Source organism: Zootermopsis nevadensis, unplaced genomic scaffold, assembly GCF_977971745.1.
Source record: "Zootermopsis nevadensis isolate Lab colony 2312 unplaced genomic scaffold, Znev_1.0 Znev_ptg000002l, whole genome shotgun sequence".
Lineage (NCBI taxonomy): Eukaryota > Metazoa > Arthropoda > Insecta > Blattodea > Termopsidae > Zootermopsis > Zootermopsis nevadensis.
The window spans coordinates 8400418-8418826 of NW_028259134.1; the positions used below are offsets into that span (position 1 = coordinate 8400418).

The 18409-nt window shown below is 37.0% G+C and overlaps 1 long non-coding RNA gene across 1 annotated transcript in view; it reads left to right on the forward strand.

The window, feature by feature from the left end:
- The window catches only part of LOC147875058 (uncharacterized), a 256461-nt gene extending 248511 nt beyond the window's left edge, over nucleotides 1–7950 (forward strand). Inside the window, exon 5 of the long non-coding RNA XR_015537336.1 lies at nucleotides 7850–7950. This is a non-coding gene — a long non-coding RNA (uncharacterized LOC147875058). The remainder of the gene's footprint in view (nucleotides 1–7849) is intronic.
- The last annotated feature ends 10459 nt before the right edge of the window (nucleotides 7951–18409 follow it).

Consider the following 18409-nt stretch of genomic DNA (forward strand, 5'->3'; position numbering starts at 1 on the left):
GTGGGAGAGAGAATTTGGCACTCCCTAACCTAACCGACCCGGAACTCCTGCCCCGTCCTTGGTAACGTCACGTGCTCGGCTAGTGATTAATGTGGCCTGACCATATCTTCGCTATTGTTGCTGTAGTTAAGATAAATATAGTTGGTTCTTACTAGAAACTCAATTGAATTTTGAACGACTTTATAAACAACAAATACAATCAAAATACCATCGGGTTATTGTATATTTATTTATTTATTTATTAAATGATTCATGGTCCCGCCTGCCTGAGGCTTGGCGGTCCCCAGCTCCAAAGGAAAAAACGTCCGACTATTGTCAGTTCTTGATTTGAACTCCAAATGTGTAAGCTTGAAGCAGCCACAGTGCATTTCTGTAGACGGGCGGAAGGAATCGTCGAGTGATTCATTAGCAAAACAGAGCAACTGACAACGCGACTGGAAACATTTGATTGTCGGCCAATACTCTCTCGATGCGTTGAGCACTGAGCGCTGATTAGAATGATAATGAAACCGCGACTCTAGTATATGATACAGTAATTATAAAATCCCCCAATTAGTCTTTCTCAAATGAAATTTCATTAACATTTTTGCAATAAACCATCGGTAAGCCCGAAATGTTTTAAAAGTTTCGGGTTATTAAAATTTCAGAAATAATAGTGATTCAATTTATATTAATAATATTTGGCCAACATCCCGGGCGAACACATCAGAGAAGTTCAGGTAACTGCCATTTTAGGATCTTCATATATCATTCGAAAGACCCTGTTGTAAAATATATAGTCATATCTCACAATAAAACTATATAATACATGTAACACATATTAAAAAAAGTATTTCGGAAATATTTGCTGCACTATGTACCTCAGGGGCAAGGTTTGTCTCGAGTACATAGAAGTAAATACCCTATAAAGTGATGAATAGATGGAATAATAATAAACTTTAGAAAACCGCCATTTTAGGATCATCATACACCATTGGAAAGACGTTGATGTAAAATATATAGTATATATAGTCATGCCTCACAGTAAATCTACAAAATTTATTTCAGAAATATCTACTACACTGTGTACCTTAGGTGCAAGGTTTGTCTCAGGTATATAGAAGTAAACACCATATAAAATGGTGAATAAATTAAATAATAATAATAAAACCAACGTTACAAAGTTTATTTGAAAATAACTATGTAGTTATTTTTGTTAGACGTGAAACATTTTTAAATTATAAATTACGTCATTCAGAAATCATTACCCCACATCTTGAAGTGTGTAAGTTACTTTATAATACGTGCGCAGTGTATTCTGTATTGCAGGAACCATCTCTGTTCATATTTCATCAACTTCTGGTTTAAATTATAATGATATTGTACACAATTCCACAAATAAGTATTCTGTGAAAAATTTAATAAGTAGCAGAAGTAATCGACAAGAGATATTTCTCTTATAGGCATACACTTTTTGCTTTTATTATTGTTATTTATGAAGGAAACGTTAAATAATATTTGGTCAACATCGCTAAAGGGATCAACTTTAAAGTTTCCAGTGATGACTTTGCACCACAATTATCATTATCATCACCTGGTTAGGAATAACACGAATACGCCCATTCTGTCTGGAGTACTCTTGCCTAGAGACTGATTCCAACAAAATAGAAATGTTCACAAAAGGATTTGCTACTTTCCCTCTTTAGGTCACAATGGATTCTTTAATAATTACAATGCGAATATGACAACTGCTTTGAATAAATTGAAATTATAATATTATAAGATACTTGGCGTTATTTTCATATCATACATAAGGAACGTGTATGATGTTCATATAACTTGCCCTTTGTTTCTGGAAGCCGTTGGCATTAGAATTTCAACCAAAAACGCAAGAGACTTCAGCTCTTTATATAATTTGTTTTCAAGCGATGGGCCTTAGGCACAAATAAGGACTGTAATAGGCCTAATGTTAACGTATTTGACAGTAAATTTTTAACACATATTTTGTTTAAATCGATCAATCGGTAATTATGTTCAGCATTATTGTGCACAAAAATATTTTATTATGTTTATTTCGTGTAAGCCGGACCATTATTTTGTTTTATTTTCTTTCTGTTTATATTATTTCCTTATGCTGACTCTGTAAATGGCTCCTCTTACTATATATATGTTGAGTTAGCTTGTAAAAATAAAGAAATTGAATAAATTTAATTGGATTATTATCACTGTTTCTAGTATCATTATCTTTGTTGCAGAAAAAATATATAATGTAAAAATTAGGTCTCCCAAAGTCAAATTAAGAAATTTACGAGCCTAGATATAAGATTTTCCTGAACCTGTAATTTGATTTCATATGAAACCGCCCGATAAGAATATTTGTAGCTGCTTAAGCCGTTATGTCTTGAGTAACGTGTATCATATTATCATGATTTTAATAGAATGTATAATAGTTCTTTTTATTAAATACTGAGGCTTAGATATCACGACCTTATAATTTATAGATAGTAGAGAAACAGAGGACTTTATATTAAATCTAGCATTAACAACTCTATAACAGATTGTCAGATTAGGTTTGCACGATTGTCGTGTGTCCCTGCGTACTACTGCTCCTGCCACTACTACTGTTATTATTAATAATAATATTAATTATTATTATTATAATAAATAACAACATAATAATACAAAATGTGTTATTTTCTGCCCCACTTGAATTCTCTATTAATCTTTATGTTTCACAATTTACGAAATATTTGCACATATGCATTTTTAATTGAAGCTATTATGGGCAGCTTATGTGTCTTGGGTAACACTGTAGAGCATGGGTTCCCGCCCGCTGTGCATTTTAAGCCAGTATATTACGTCTAGTATTAATCACAGCTGATTGAAAACAGTACACTCACTGTGAACACAAGCGATAGATTCGATTGTAACGCTTATTGGAGCTGCATTAGTCGCCTGAAAGGGTCACTTGTTTGTTTGCGTCACTGTTCTACTATTCGACGTAGGAAACAGATCAGCTATTGAGTTAACTTGCTTCACTTAAATGCTGGCAGGGGTAATTAAGTAACAAGATAAAGGCTGTCTTTAGAAAGTTAGGAGACGCGGCTAATACATGGATTGTGGTCTTCTGGGTTGTGACGTCGTGTAGTGGTTGTGGTTGGTGGTTACCAACATTTCTTAACCTACGAGACTACACGATTTCAGGAAGGAAAATGGATTCGAAATGGCTTTGCGTATAACATGGGAAAATAGAACTTCCAACTTTTATTCAGAGAACTTTAATAGTATTTTATATGTATGTATATGCCTCATATTAATAATACCGAAATATTTAATTCTCATTTAAATATTAAGGATGTACAGGTCTCATATTTCATGTCAGACATAAGAACGACTAAATTCTAAGCAACAAGGTATTCCGTTACCCGCCATTGGGAGCTGTCCTAATATATTTTAATATTATCTCCCATCTATACATACACCCCCGAACGACACCGTAGAGAGGTTAGCTGTCCTGCTTCATATTCATGTGGTCCGGGTTCAACTCTCGGCCAGGAAACCGACTTTCATGACAAGAGATTTTCTTGATTGAATTAGCCCAATGAAGCAAATATGAAATTAGTGCCTCGATTTAGACCACGGCGGATTTTCTCCGAATAATTTTAGATTTCTTTTTAATATTTGGAAGTTCAGAGTGAATAGGAATATGTGTGGCTTTATGGCATCTTAAATTCCGAGAATAATGAAACAAAAGTTGTTTTTATTATTTTTATCTTTGAATATCTTCCTTCAAAATTTTTAAATTCCTGAAACGTGTCCCTTTCAAATAGGGTTATAGGAAAATTTCAATCCATCTGCTGTTTTGAAGGTTTAAATATATACACGCAATGTAGAATTCTTTTTGAATGTGTATTTAACTGGTATATTTCGGCCTACATCAAGAGAACACAGTTAACACACTTCTGTGTGGGTTCGTAATTTAAATTACTTTAATTTATGGTCTGTATCTAAAAAGCATGAGAGCTGTCTCCCATTACATTTTCTGTTCTGTATAGTTCCTGATCGGTTATGATGTATGGACCCAGAGCACGGCATTATGTGCCTCAAGTGGCGCTAAATGCGTAGAAGAATGCCAGACATGGAGAATTATAATCACGTATCGGAGTACAGACAGGAGCGATGTAACAAATCTACTTTTCACACATTGTCTGTGGAGGTCAAGTTTTCTTTGTCTCTTTATAGTTCAGTAACATTATAAAGAGATAAAAATAATGGCAGTATTTCAGTTACTTGGCATGTGATTTCATGTGGCATATAGGACTTGAAGTTCTCTCGACGGTATGATTTGAGATTGTGGCCTTTTTGACTGTTGAGTAGTGTAGTATTGTGACTACCAACGTTCTGGAGCAGTGTTGCCCCATTTTTAAAACATTGGTGACAACTAACAAACAAACTACACGATGGTAATCCCGGAGAACATATTGTACATTTTCACTGCCGTAAGAAATTAGACGTGGCGGATTTTCTAATTTTTATAAAGGATTAACAAGTACGTACATGATTTTGTAAATAAATTAACCTACGAAGGTGAAAATGTTCGTAATTTAATTAACAGATTAATTTAGTTTTAAATTATTTTGCTACACTAGATCCTATATTGAGGCTACATAACTTCCACGTGATTTTAATGGTTAATCATATGTTGGAATTTAAAATACGGTTGTCACCTGCATTTATTGTGAATCCAGACACTAACTAAGAGAGATAAAAGAAAAATATTATATCACCACTGGATACACCACGTTGATCTCTGAGTTTGTGTCAGACGGTATATCGTAGAATTATATCAGAAGATGGCTGTCTTCTGGGATGTTGCTCCATGTAGTCTGGTAGAGGTTTCCCGATGTTTCAAAGGTCCTTGCTGCCGCCATCATCAGGACCATTGAAACGTTGGTAAACCTCTAACAGACTACATGGCGCAACATCCCAGAAGACAGCCATCTTCGAACTCACCGCAGTATAAACCTCAAATCTTACAGAATTAGTTCAATCATTGAACAGAATAGGCACAGATAACAGTCTACATGTTTCTGTACATAACGCTGTGTAGGCCTAAGCAGGAAGTAAATTTGTAAGGACGATACGGGCCGTCTGAAATAAAATTGATTTGTTGCTATTGTTATAATGATTATTATGCGTTCTTTGAATGAAGCTCAGAAAGAGATATCACTATGTTCTGATCGTGTATGTCCGTCCATCCGTGTATTTGATATTGAAGTTATGCTATTCTGCACGACCTCAGATACGTACATTTGAATATCCTACGAACGGTTACTGAAATATGGCTCACTTAGACCACCAGATTGCAGCATCTCATTGTTTATCTCATGACTTGACACATCCGTCATTTTGTTATCACATCTCTTTGGTTATTGAAAAGTACGATTTTGAGGTCGTGCAATATAGCACAAACTCCACATCAAATTTCATACACATTCATTCAGTGGTTCTCGGGTTTAATCAACCCATAACACGACCTCGTTCTACACTTCGTGTAAAGATTCATATCAACCATAGAAATCAAGGTACTCATGGAAACAAATATAAAAATTTCGTAAAGAACGCCTATATGAATTTTGTGCATTCTAGTACGGCTTGTTGTTATTGATTTGAATCACATTACATGTACATGTCCTTGTTTATTTACGAGTTTTAGAAATGCTGTCTTCTTCAAGCGACGATAGCATAAACACACGACTAGGCCTAGGTATATCCATTTTTAAATGTCTTATAACTTCTTATTTTTTATAAAATATTTGCCACATTTTTTCATAACTTTATCACATAAAGAAGATTTATAAAAAGTCTCTACACCTCTGTTCAAAAAGGAATTATGTAACTTAATTAAAAGATAATATTTCAGAACATAAAATTTTCGTTCCGTATTCGTTTATTTAACGAAGATTTATTAACTAGTTGGCTATATAAGTAATGTTTATGGACAGGAAATTATGAATAACAAACTGACATGAAAGAAATCTGTCATGACCTATTATACGGACGTATCACCGCCTTTGCCTGCAGGGACTGAAAAAACTATTAACAGATTCCTAACAGCCTGTCTCGAAGTCGACATTCCAAACTAAATACCGAACCAACCCAGCAGCCACTACAACACAACATTCGGCAGTGTGTTGCGGACTGCATACACGTACGCGGACCATGTATGGTTCATAATAACAAATCAAAATTTAAATATTCTAATGAATATATATTTACGCAATTATTCTCAGAGTTACTCCACTGAGTGACTAGCCTAATCTTGGTCTTAAAAGAACGACAGTTGTTCTAAGTCACCGACTACATGGACAGACGAAGATGAATGTCTTTTGAGATGTTGCGATGTGTATTCTGGTGTAAACTTTCCGACGTTTCAGGAGTGCTTACTGCAGCCACAGCTTTCAGACTACACAACGTTACATCCAAGAAGACAGCCATCTTTATACTCCTCACCCTGAGAACCTTAAATACTACCTACAATTACAAATATTCGCTTTTTCAACCTATCGTATTATTGTTACGAAGTACGAATGAAGTATAACTTTAATTTCGCTGGACTAGATCCTCTTTTCGGCAGGCGTCCATGTAAAACCATGACACATAATGTTTAGACCGTAAACGGAATATGTAACGGATAAGCTTGGCCAAGATAGAGAAGAGATAACGTGAAGGGACTGAATGTTCCAGTTTCCTTCATGTTCGGATGCGGTCCGCTTACATCAGCCACCCAGAAGTTTTGGCAGCTGCCCGCCATTGCTCCTTGCCAATAAAGTGACTACCCATAATCCATCACGTAGGTGAAACACCGTTTGATGTGTAACTGGATAATGTCCTTCATACGCAACAAATCGACACGACACAATGTGAGACAGATATCATCGGGGTCAAATACTCCAGTAAATCGACTGCTTTGGGATTGTTGGTGGAAGCAGCTATTGATCGATTGATCGATTGATTGATGCCTAAGTTGTGTAACGACGCAGTTTCGACTTGTGTGAATATGATCATAAATATATAACTATTTCGAAGGAGACATTTGTGGTCTATTTGAAGTTAGATTTCACATCCTGAGAGCTCAGGGGTGAAGACGTGTTGGTCATCTGGTTTGGATTGTAACGTCTTCTGGACTCGTAGATGACACTAACGCTTTGTAGGAACATACTGGTTATATCTTCAGTCCTGAAAAGGAAGGCATTACGTTACCTCCGAAACAAGGTTGTCCACTAAACCTATTCCTTGTTATGCCAGAGATTCTGAGTAAAATAGAAATCTTCAGTCAGCATAGCTAGTAATTCATCCGGGATTTGAGCTAGATACCTCCAAAGTACAAGCATACAGTGGGTCTATATTAAAATTGTTGTTGCCTGATTCACTTTAAAAGTTGTGTTGTGTCAAAAGACATGGGCGTATAATCACGGATAGGCAATATGCAAGGATTCTAAAGGAGAAAACCGATGCCTGATAAAACAGAGAAGAACGGTTAAATGTAACTGAGTCAGGGCAGTCGGCAACCCAGTCGAAGTTAGACTTTGTTACCACCTTGGGAAAGGTCTGTCGCTACATAATCTGCTGTGTAGATAGCAGGCTGGTGAACGGGGATTTGACCCGTGCCAAAATACTAAAACATGGCGAAACGCACACATGCTGTAGAGTCCATTAACCCCTTGAAGCGTATTGGTAACTATATATACCACCTGCTTCAAATATCCATAATTCTGCAATTTTTATGACCCTAAGAGTAAACAGCTGTTATTTTTAAACAACATTAACCGAATGATCTGTGTAATGGATAAATGTTGTTTCTTTGAAGGAATAACTGATGATGGCGACAGCAAGCACCTCTGAAACGTCGGTCAGCGTCTACCAAAGTACATGGCGCAACACCCCATAAGACAGCTATAATCTTATTCACCACCGTGAGTACCAAAAATCTCGTATGAATATTAAAATATTATTTAAACGAACTTCTGTTTCTAAGGGTTAAGGAGACGCACTTCGTCTTCCGAACATAGATTTCATGTTTATGAATTGCTTTGTGATCAGTTCTCGCACCTTTGAACATAAACTATTGGCAACACATGGGCACCTTATTCCCAGTAAAAAATGGCTCTTAGTAGACCTATATTGTGCTTTAGAATTAGTGCCGTTGTTGAACTCCTGCGTACTGGTGGCAGGCATCCAGCAGGTGATAGCAGCCCTGTTGGTCACGTGGTTTGAATCACAGCCAAACAATTAGACGGCGTCCAGACTGCCGATGAAGGTACAGGCAGACTGCAGGCGGTTGTGACGCGTCTGTCTGTGGAAATTGGCGGGTAAAATGGTCCAGACTGGGGTTAGAGGGGCCACGCGTCATAAAGAACCGCGCATCTGCTAGTGTAGACACAGTAACACACTCTAATTGCGCCCCTCTGGCGCAAAACAGCGTTTGAAGAGTCCCATGTAATTATAATGTTGGAAGACAATGATACTTGAACGTCTTTATAATAGAAAGTGACTGTAGTAATGGTAGGGTGCCCTAATTCCGTTGCAGAAGCAATACATCAGTATGCAGCGATGCAAGACTGCAGGACAGCATCACTGCTTTGCTGTCTGCTGAGACCGCTCTCATAACTTGATATAAATTAGTTTTGTCACGCAATTATTTGCATTATTTTTATGCAACGTGCATGGTTTGCATTGTAGGGACTGCTATTAAACGGGATTTTAATTAAATTCGGTTTGGCGGACAAAGAAAAATTTGTTAAGTTAATTCAGTGTTGCTTCTTATCTGTAAAATGTAACCACTGCGTTGTTTGAACTTTAAAATTTAACTATATCGATTCTATCAACAGTTTTTTGACAAAAAAATAAATTATGTACTCTTCGGAGTACATAAAGACTTTTGGAGTGTTTTTTACGTCACATCAGCAGGTAAATGTTGTAGTAATGTAATCCGAGGTCAGTGGTATGCCTTAGGTCTTTCTTGCACTAAAGCGATTCGAAGTCACTGTTGCTTAACAGTGTCTTCCAACAATGACCTTTGTGTCTATTGATGCATAACAATGATGTTCTATCAAACACGTTGCCTACTGACTTATAAACATCAGTGTAGAGCAGTATTTCAATAACAAGCGTTTGAAGAGACTGAACGTTTGTGCGGGACTTATTAACAAAAAAATCGAAGATAAAAACGTTAGTGCATGATATGTATCGGTTTTGTACAAAATAATGGAATTACACACTTTAACGACAATGTGTATAATACTCTCCATTTGTTAAGTTGTAGACATCGGTCTCTCAATTTGGAGGAGATTCTGAACAAGGTGCTGGGATTTAATGGACTGAACATATAGTGCACATGGTAATATTTATAAATATAAAACAAATTTTCTTGTAAATCGCGATGTAAAATACCACGCAGGAGAGAGATGAGTACATACGAATATAAAATTATAATATATTCGACCAACCCAGTTCTCAGAGAGACAATCCAGTTGTTGATCTAGCGTTATTTTAGCTAGAAACATTTCCTATTTTCTCGCAATTAATATTAAGAAGAAGATTTAAAGCAGCCTAACATAAATCATTGTTTGATCCAGAAGAATAGTCACTGGGTTATTGAGATAATATTTTTAGCGCATTTTTGATAAAATAATTCTAGGAAACGTGGACGTTGCAGGTCTACTTATGGGTTTCCACTGGAGATGAACTGTACGTAGGAGAAATTTTTACAAACATAATTATATGCTCAGCAATGTGAATGATATGTAGCTTTAATGTTTGTTGTTTGAGATATTATTAAATTGTATGCAAATATAAGCATACGGATTCAGCTTTATTCACATGTTCATTTTAGTATTGCATATTTTTAACTATCTTTTCGTGTCGAGTTTTATTTTGTTGACTTTGAGAACGCCTTTATGCCGTGTATATTATAGATTACAAAAAGAAATTGTTTACTATTTTAAATGTCACGCTGTTTAATTTGTACCGTTGTATTAATTCCTTTCGTTTCTATAATCGTGGGTTTTGTTCTGATTTTTCATAGAGTTCGATACCTCCGTCGACATCCGAAGTATTCACAAATCGGGTGTTATAATTTTTTACAAATCACATTAAACATGATGACGCTTTAGTTAACTGTAGGTGGCACTGGGATTCTAACAAACGTGAATCTGTTTTAAATAACTTGTGTTTACAAAGCTCACGAGGAACATACGAACCAAAGTGTGGGAGAATATGGTTGGTGGTGATGGGTTTTGGTTATGGAGGGGAAAGGTCAAAAGTATAAACGGTTGTTGGTCGGACTCCGATCATCCGGCAAGCCGACTAATATGTAAATGAGCTGTAGCTTATAATGAAAACTGCAGCATTGGCTTTGTGTGGGATGAAGCCAGACGCGTGTCCCGGGGTTGAGTCGCGTGCCGTGAGAGAACGGATTTCAATAGACAGACGATCACTCTCGATGCGCTGGGGTCGAAGGCTGCAAGCGTGGGAATCAAAGCAGTGCAGCAACCCCTCTCCCCCACACCCTAAACCACCATACACAAACAGCTGATCTAACTGACATCTCTTACCCTCTACCCCATCACAAATTCTACCCATGGGAGGGTTTTAAAATTAGCTCGCAAAACAGATTGTCAAGCTGAAAAGATCAACTGATGGTTTACAATCTGCCCTTATACAACGAAACTGGGTAGTGTGTTTATTGTGAAACACTTCTAGTACCTCAGTGACTGGAATATCTTTGTGATCTTCATACGGGACATGTGCAGTATCTGGACTTAAGTTCCTGATAGATAAAAGATAGAATTCTTATTTTGAGCAGTTTTTCACATCCATAGCACAAGTTACCGGTAGGTATATGTTGAGCTCAACAAACGGACAAGGAAAAGCACAAGTATTTAGATCTATCTGCCTTAAATTAAGTTTACTAAATGTGCCAGCCAAGGTTAGAGGGACTAATTGTATCATAACGTCTTCGAGGAACTATATGCACTACATTTTAGGGGCGTATTTTGTGCACAGATGAAACTAATGATGTAAACATGGGTCCTTGGACAGTTTATCTTTGAGTTATGACCCATTTAATTTTGGAAGAATACAACTCCAGCTTGAAACATTTAATTACATTACTCTATCACTCTGAAAAGATCAATATGAAGTTGAGTGAGCGTTTTTATTTAAAATATATATAACTCGAGTAGTTTATATAATGTAAAACAACAATATGGCGGATCCTTGAAATATAGGTCTATAATTAGTTTATAGATTTCATACAGAAACTTGATGATATTTTACAGCTTTTTATGGTAAAGTTTATTGTGATTTTATATAGACTTATACAAATTTTATACGAACTATACTTTTGTGTTTAAGTATGAAAAACGAATAGACCATTTGAAGTTACTTCGTTATTTGCAGAAGGGAACAGAAGATTAAGCAGGAATTTTAATGGCCACTGAGTATATTTTATGTAACTAAAGCTATGGCACACATACTGATAGGCTAGACATCCTATATCGAAAATTACTGTCACGTCAGTAACACTCTTGTAAGAACATAATAAGGGATAAAACTTAAGGTTATATCAATATTACGCCCAAAGAAAACTATGCATATTACTAACAATACGCAGATATAATGATTAACATAAGACGGGATTATGAAAGTCAAGAATAGTGTCTGTCAGTTCATAATAGTTAACCACGTGGGGAGAGCAGTGAAGAGTTCTTTGTTCTGTTAGCGTACACGCGGCGAACGATACGCTCAGTATCCACGGCTTAACTGTTCTCAGCAGCTGTTTATGGCAGCAATATGAGCGAAATGCACTTAATATTTCACGTACGCTGCACATTATTATCAACTCGACTGCAAATGCAAATGAAGCTGGCATATCTTTGCCGGAAATAACCGTCAAAGGCAGATCAGTACATGGTAAAACATTTACAATTCAGTTTCTTATACGTAGACGCTGTAAACCCGATGCGCCGTAGATCTGGATAAGTACAGTAAAAGAGGTAAGGGATTTAAGAGGCGTGTGGGAAAGTTTAACTACAACGTAACTACGCAACTAACAAACTGCACCTAGAATATAAGCTCTCATTTTTCTTTCCCTCACGCACTGCTTGGAGGCCACGTCAAAAATATTGTACTGTGCAATTAAAGTCATCTTATATACAGTTATAACTGTGATGTTCAGATGACCAAAGCACTGAACCACTAACAAGATCATTCCAGCTTCTGCAGATATTCCAAATCGAGACCCTACAAAGGACATTGATTTATTCAGCCATTTTCTTTATTAAGATCAAAGATACCGAAGCACAGCTGATACAATACGGTCTCCTTCGCAAGGAAATAAAGAAACAGGATATTTGGAACCCTAATTCTGATGGACAAGTAGCCAAACATGCAGAATGCATCAACACGAAATCTATAGAACTGTATAGTTAATGAGGAGATACCAGTTTTAAACTAACCGGCTGATAAAGCGGTTTCTCCGCACGACACAATCAAATCCCCCAATAAACAAGATTAAAATCTCAACATCCTTCAACAGAATCCTTCAATCGATGGGTTGCAATGGAGCAAAGTTTACTGTTAGCAAGCATGAAAGCTCAAAGTCACTGACTGTCACGAAGGGATACATTCCCCCGCGTTCGCCATTAAAATCAGAGCTTTCGTGACATTTGCGTTGGTGGGGTGTTTGCTGCTTTCTTGGCTGAGTGATGATGCCATCATGGAGGATTCCCCCACCAGGTTGCGGTCTGAAAGAGACAGCAAGCTAGATCTACAATATGTCAGCTATCCATGTACACGCTGTGTAGGCACTTGGGGGATGTGGTTGTATAGCTCCTACTCATCCTTAAATTCGGCATTAGATAGGGGTGAGTGATCAGCGTCACCTCCCGGCCGCGTTTTACCCCCGGGAAAAGCCCCTCGATACCAATTGAACAGGAGGTTAGGTGGGCCCCAGAGCTTGTCTGGACGCAGAGGCTATCCTATACAACATGTAGCACATGACCAATGGATTTCGAATAATACCAACGAATTAAGTTGAAAATGCATGTTCTCCACTGAGACACAAATATGAATCATACCTTCCAGCTTTTTATGAAGGTGTTAAATTTAACTAAATTGAGCTAACCACTTAATTGAAGTCTACCATTCTTAACTTCCACCTGTATTACATCTCGTTAGGTTATCACGTTTCCTTTTAGAAGTAGGCTTAAGACAATTAGTTTCTGGCCTCTGTTTCCGTTTGGAATTGGTTTACAACTACAGCTGCTCAAACACGTCATCATCAGCCCTGCTTACGTCACGACCATGTCAACACCAGTTTCAGTTGACCATGAACCGCGCACAGAGTAAATTGCATAACCTCAAACTCACGCACTCCACACGAAGGGATGAGAGAGCTTTCCCATCGCCCTTCTCTTGTAACGCGTGTGCGCTGGCCACCAAGCACACCAATCCTCTTATTTCTCTGTTTACATCGCTCTGTTGCGCTAGTTCTCCCCTATGAGAGCTCATCAGCCACTTAAATGAGAATAAGAATGGACTATATCCTTCACTTAACGGTTTATTTAAAGTGCAAGACTTCAAATGGTGATATGAATATGGTTCTCGTCTCTTAGAATTGTTATAGTGATTAAAATTAAGAATTAAATTGGCAGGACACTTAGTACTCATTGTGAAAATATTTGATTGGTAAACCCAATTAGAATACAGTAATACTCGGATATATCACCCCTCTTACACCCGCTACTCTCGTATTGCTCCCAAGAAACCCTCGGAATTGAAATTCCGAATAGAATTTTATAAAGAATACCCCGGTAATTCGTAACCGTTCTTAGCCGCCATCGCGAGGTCAAGCATTATAATCAAGTTCGATTTAGCGCCATGCAATTTATAACCGCCTATACAGATTGGTGCAAAAATAATCATCCCATTTTGAAACAACTGGATTTTATTGTTTGTTAGTTTTTATTTTTTATTTTTCAGAAATGAAGTAGAGGTTTAGGAAATTATTATGAATCTCTATACAGCCTAGAAGCGTGTAGCAATTATAAAATTGTTATATAAACATTACTCAATTTAATTGACGCACGGAAATTTTACAGAAATTTTCGCTGCAACGAATCTTGACGTAGAACTTTACATTTTTTTCGTACATTATTAAGTTGGTGCAAGAACTTACCAAAGAGATGATGAAAAACGTCTAGAATACTTCCGCGGTTACCTGCAAGTGATTAATTATGCACCATTCTGTACAAATAACTGTCTGGAACATTCATTTTTAAAAATACTGTACACCAACAATCCTGCATTAACAAACGAAGTCGTAAGAAATCATCTATAGCTACTCGAGGAGGTAGCTGGTTTGTTATTTGGTAGAATAAACTGCATACAGTACGAGGTAAGATTCGAAGAATTCTGATGAAACAGTTAAAATTCGAACCCAATCCCGTTTTGTCTTCTTATTTACTGTTTAACAGGGTAATGGACTCTTCCATAATGAAAGTGTTTTTGCACAGACCTATGTTCGTCTACTTCATAGGAATTCCAGTCAGTTTTATAAATACAGTAGTAAAGCACACCAGCAGCCATTAACAAGCAGAGACTGGTCGGTTTTAGTGAAATGTGGCATAAAAAGTGAAAAGAAAAGTTAATAGTAAACATAGATCATACTTTTATCAACAAAGGAATAAACAAACAAATTTTAAGATAGACATCAGGGCACATTTAATAGAGACCTAGTTCTTTTCAGCTCGATTATGGACAAATGTGTTACGATGAAAGAATATGTCTAATTCAAAACTTAAATTTTAAAATAGACATGAGTCTGTTTTAACATGACCGATTATGTTTTAACCAGATAGATGTATAAATACCGAAACAAAGAAATCGTTACAAATAGTGATGATTAAAGAATTATGTTAGAACTTATGAAAAATTATAATTATTATTAAGTGCACGTGATTGTCGAATCTACAATGGAATGTGCAATAAGCATGGACTCGAACCAAGAACGCGTCTTCTATAGTAGCATAATCTGTGTAATTAAAATATTTTATGAAATTTATTGGAATAAAACTATGTATCATTTTCAATCAACCGCTGCTCATATAAGAAGTTCGCCGGTAATATATGTTGAAAATGTAACTGAATTTGCTGATAAGCAGTAGGCTCATAGTCTAAGATGTGACATTAATAATGAAAACAAAAGAAAAAATGTTTCATAGAGCGAACAGACTTGAAGGCATACAAAGTACATGTATGTTATTGAAATACGACAGGGTAAATTAGAATTTAATGACTCTAAGCTTGATATATACAATTATTAAAAGGATTAGTATTTTTCTAAATTAATTTAATTTATTAAAATTAAGTAGTGTAGGATTTTAAAGGTAATAATCTTAAAATTAGTTCATCGGTTATAGTAGATTACTTTTCTCGTGAAGCTTGTGCGTAAACAAATCGGAAGAACTCGGCCGATTTCGGTCGGATCACGTGACACAGAACCGAACTCCCAAGCGTTGCAAAGAATATCTTACATCCGAGTGAGATGGTTCAGGGCCAGATTGGCAATCGCTAAACTGTAAAACTTGACAACATAGCACTACACTGGAAAGCTCAGGATATGAACGTCTCATACAGCTGCCAAGCTACAACTAAAGGCTTCGGCTGGAAGCTGTTCCCACCCTGATATTGTGATTGGCTTTTGTTGTTCCCCACCGATGGTCAAATGACATAAGGAAAAGAACTGACTATAATATACTGCGGCCTTGTAAGAGGACTCCGCGTTGCTGTAGTGAAATTAAATGAGCCCTGTACTGCCTGAACGTCTTATATCACTGTCAAATGCGTCAACATTGTTGAATTAATACTGGTTCAGACAGACACTGATTTCCTAGATCGGGGGACCGGGTTCAATCCCATGTTGGTTTTGTTAGACTGGGCACTGGTACAAGTTTCTTCCTTACTACTTTCGGTTCATCTTGTCAGTCATACTAAGAACACTTCTGTCACCAGCCAGCACGCAATCACATTGGGCTCTGGACAAACACAAAATAATGAAGTTCACTCCATGTAGAAGAGCCTTCCTTGAGAAATTTAATGTTTACTCTTCTAATTAGTATTTACAAGCCTTTTATGAAGCCAAAACGTCCATTAACATCCTCACAAGAACTCACAATTGGATTGTTTTGAGTCATATCATTTAGTCCAGATCCCTAGAACGTGATTAATATTTATTTTCATGTTACTCTCCATGGCGTCACAACCCTGAAGAACATCTTTAAATATAAGCATGGGTGGACTGTTGCGTCGTCCACTGTCACAGATCAGCCGATCAATGCTTATCCCTGCCCCTCTTTGTAGTCCTGTGATGTGCTATGATACTGCAGGCTTTCAATAGACTGATCTCCCATTCAAGGGTCCCAGCGCTTACCTATAAACTTACTATCTGACAATTAATTGTGAAACTGGTCACACTGGAAACGGAATGTATCCGGTCAGACCCAAAGGGACTCTCGCCGCCTAGCCTGTCAAAATACCTTACCTTTTTCATGAGTGTGTTCACACTACTATAGTCTTAGTCCATACCCAACCGGAGCACCGCGATTAAGTACGGAGAACACAATGTACATGTAGCCCTCGATTTGCGCCGATTCAGAATAACGCCGATTTTGAAACCAGAAAGTCAAAAAGTGAAAAAAATATATTTTACTATTATTTATAACGTTTTACAATGTATCTCGTACTGCTTCTTTTACTAAATCGTAATTCTTACATCGCTGATTTTGAATAAAAATTATAAATACAGTCATCTCTGCAATTACGTGTGTTTCGTTAACGCGAATTTGCTCCAATGAGATCGATGAATCGGTAAAAGCTGTTTGTGAAATGCAAACTTTTGCATATGCGAGTTTGCTCTTATGCAATTTTATTCCTGGCCCTTTAAACCTTCAAAGGACTAATTTAATACCTGCGGAGGTCCCGGGGTTATTTTTACTACGCGAAATCACAACAGTCTACACCACCTGTCTTCTTTAAAAAACATGACGATCCTCAACCAGGGACTTAGAGAATTAACGCCGCTTCATGACGCCATCGCCGATTGTAAGTGCATAAAATATATTTTTCTAAATCCCCTTTATTTTATATACGTTATTTCAGAGCTTTAAATGTAATGCCATTATATTACTCGTCAATGTTTGTGTGCTGGGAACGCATGTCATTGACTTCCCATTGATTTACATTATAAAAGAGTTTAAATTTATGCCGATTCAGTTTACGCCGTTTCGTCCAGGAACGCATCCCCGGCGTAAATCGAGGGCTACCTGTTTTTTATCTAACCGAAGGCGCTGTCTTAAAACTTTGCATACCGTTTAGTGTATTAGAATATAAAATAAGTAAACCAACAACTATTACACTATAAAAAAGACACTATTGCCATACGCGTTTCAACCTCAAGAGGTCATCATCAGTGGCATCAAGGAAATTAATTCATACGTTATGAAATACCTTATTTCTTTCTAAAACCATTTGATTAAATGAATTAATTTCCTTGATGCCACTGATGATGACCTCTTGAGGTTGAAATGCGTATGGCAATAGTGTCTTTTTTATAGTGTTAATAGTTGTTTGTTTACATATTTTATCTAACCGAAGGAGCGGTACTTAAATGAGTTTCACGTGTTCACAGACATGAAACCTAGTTTGCTGGTTGATCGCGGATCTACTCATCGATAAGCCGGATCAAGTCGACCTTTGTGAGCCATCCTATACTTTACTGTTTGTCATATAAACTTGAAAGGTTTCAGGTCCGGGTAGTATGGTGGTACTGTTTTGATGTGTGGCAAGGATATCGTCTGTCTTATAACTTAATTACGTTGCCTGCAATGGCTTAAGCCAATGGATTAAAAGATTCATTATTGATACATATCTGATTATCAGTACACGCGGGTTTATTGGCTACTGGCTGCTGGCATTGAAATAAATTAAGTCTGCTCATGTCCTGAATGTCTCAATGTGCCCACAGCATTTGAACGACTTCAGTCGGTTGAAGGCAGCATCGGTAACTTCCGTTACCTTGTAATTATTAATGAATAGGAGCTAGTGATTCCAACGCTTAGACGGGAGAATATTATTAAAATGGAATAAGACATCGGAGTGTAGACTAGAGTCATCAGGCTCAGGATAGGTACCAGATTTGTCTCTTATAAAGAAATAAAACGTAAAGGGCTTGTTAGACTACACAGTAGATCTTTTGTGCCACGAGGAAACTTGTTGGCGTTCAATAATAGTTAAGGTTTCGCTGGACGTAGGTCTGTCTTGTCATGTTATTCGCGTGTATACATTTATGAATGTGATAATTGTGCTT